Source organism: Octopus sinensis, linkage group LG14 (assembly GCF_006345805.1).
Source record: "Octopus sinensis linkage group LG14, ASM634580v1, whole genome shotgun sequence".
NCBI lineage: Eukaryota > Metazoa > Mollusca > Cephalopoda > Octopoda > Octopodidae > Octopus > Octopus sinensis.
Window position 1 is genome coordinate 10708175 of NC_043010.1, and position 2983 is coordinate 10711157.

Genomic DNA, 2983 nt, shown 5'->3' on the forward strand with positions numbered 1-2983 from the left:
GACCTCCGTAATGCCATGATGGACCGTGAAGTCTGGTGTAGCATGGAAAATTCCATTGTCTCGACCACGGTCAAACAATGATGATGATGAATGCTCTATGAAGAAAAAGAGAAAAAAAACACACACTCACACATTCCATGAATTCCTTCCAGACCATAATTATTATCTCTCTATAAGAATTTTCTTGCTTCATAAAATGTTTAATTACTCAATATATCTTAGGTTATATCATGCTGAAGATTTCTAAACAGAATGAAATAGTACAATAAGTGATTAGTACTGACTAAAAATTTTAAGAACGTTGTAATAAGTAGACTAAAAATTAAAGAAAATTAAATATATAAATTCTATTTTCTTATTCCGTAATTTCAAATTCAAAATTCTAACACTGCCAAATATCATGGAGAAATGATTATTTCCCTTTTAATAACTGTCCTGTGGGGACAAATGGGATTTGGAAATATGCTGTGTAATAATCTTGAGGTCTAGAGGCCACAACAAACAATAACAACAAACATAATCTGAGGAATATTTCCCTTTCACAAGTATTAACCTATTGACATTTAAACGCCTGCGCCTATATACTCTTTTACTCTTTTACTTGTTTTAGTCATCTGACTGCAGCCATGCTGGAGCACCGCCTTTAATCGAGAAACTCGACCCCGGGACTTATTCTTTGTAAGCCCAGTACTTATTCTATCGGTCTCTTTTGCTGAACTGCTAAGTGACGGGGACATAAACACACTAGCATCAGTTGTCAAGCAATGCAAGGGGGACAAATACAGACACACAAACACACACACACACACATATATATATATATATACGATGGGCTTCTTTCAGTTTCCGTCTACCAAATCCACTCACAAGGCTTTGTTCGGCCTGAGGCTATGGCAGAAGACACTTGCCCGAGGTGCCACGCAGTGGGACTGAACCCGGAACCATGTGGTTGGTAAGCAAGCTACTTACCACACAGCCACTCCTGCACCTATATGTAAAAATTTTTTAAATAGCATCCTGGGGTAGTATTGATTTACCAGTATCAGTTGTGATGTTAAAAGGTTGGAAACCTCTGCATGAGATGGAGCCATAGTGTAGTATTAAAAATGCTTTACTACACTGGCAGAAGGCCACAAATTCGTAGGGTATAAATAAAGTTGGCTTATCAAGTGCTCTTCATGCCTCATAAATATTTTATCTTCCTGCAAGGTTTTTCACTCCAGAAACTTGAATATGAAAGCAAACACGAGTCACGTATTTGATACTTTACTGTTTCAGACACTTCATCACTGTTTCTATAGCATTCAATCATCATCATCATCATCATCGTTTAACGTCCGCTTTCCATGCTAGCATGGGTTGGACGATTTGACTGAGGGCTGGTGAACCAGATGGCTGCACCAGGCTCCAATCTGATCTGGCAGAGTTTCTACAGCTGGATTCCCTTTCTAGCGCCAACTACTCTAAGAGTGTAGTGGATGCTTTTACGTGGCACCGGCACGAGGGACAGTCAGGCGGTGCTGGCAACGACCTTACTCGAATGTTTTTACACATGCCACTGGTGCAAGTGCCAGTAAGGCGACACTGGTAATGATCACACTCGAAAGGTGCCTTTTACGTGCCACTGGCGGTTTAACAAAATTAGTAGAGTATGGGAGAAATTGTCATGTGAAACTTGATTATACAACTTTAAATTTAGATTTCAAATCCCATTGTGATCAACTATGTTTTATATCTTTTTGGAGTCAATAAGTTAAATACTGGAGTTAATGAAATCAACTATGCTCGACACCCTAAATTCAAAGTCATGTGCCTGTTTCATAAACCTAACAATGATTCAAAGAAAAATGTACAAGTAAACTCAGTGCTTAAATTATATATACTTTTTACTCTCTTTTACTCTTTTACTTGTTTCAGTCAATTTGACTGCGGCCATGCTGGAGCACCGCCTTTAGTCGAGCAAATCGACCCCGGGACTTATTCTTTGTAAGCCCAGTGCTTATTCTATCGGTCTCTTTTTGCCGAACTGCTAAGTGACGGGGACGTAAACACACCAGCATCAGTTGCCAAGCAATGCTAGGGGGACAAACACAGACACACAAACACACACACATACACATTTATATATACATATATACGACAGGCTTCTTTCAGTTTCCGTCTACCAAATCCACTCACAAGGCTTTGGTTGGCCTGGGGCTATAGTAGAAGACACTTGCCCAAGGTGCCATGCAGTGGGACTGAACCCGGAACCATGTGGTTGGTTAGCAAGCTACTTACCACACACCCACTCCTGCACCTTTTATTATCAATAAAATATATAACAGAATGTCTAAAACTGAAAGCATGACTTCGAATATGTTTGACTGGTGGACAGGATGTTTGATATAGAAGTTTAGTGGCATACTACTTGAAAATAGTACTTTCGGAACTTGCTTTGTGTATACATAAGTGATATTTCAACAATATTTCTCACATTTCCAGGAACTTGTCTACTAAAATGGCATCAAACTATAAAACATCACAGTTTCAGCAAATCTATAAATGGAAGTGATGGACACTTAATAGGTAAAACTATCTCCTGTCAGAATTGAAACAAAATGATCAAAGAGCTGACTCAAATTAAACATTATGTGTTTATCAATGTGATATGTGTAGGTGATTATACCACCATATTTAATGGAATATAAGGCATACTTTCCTTCAAAAAACAAGAGATGTCTCAAAAGCTCACCTTAGGTCCGATATATGAAGTTGGGTCAATATTATATGCTTTAATGTTCAACAAATATTTTTCTCATAGCCACCGCCCCCGTGTTGGTGGCACGTAAAAGCACCATCCGTTCGTGTCCGTTGCCAGCCTCGCCTGGCCCCCGTGCCGGTGACACATAAAAGCACCATCCGTTCGTGGCCGTTGCCAGCCTCACCTGGCCCCCGTGCCGGTGACACGTAAAAGCACCATCCGTTCGTGGCCATTGCCAGC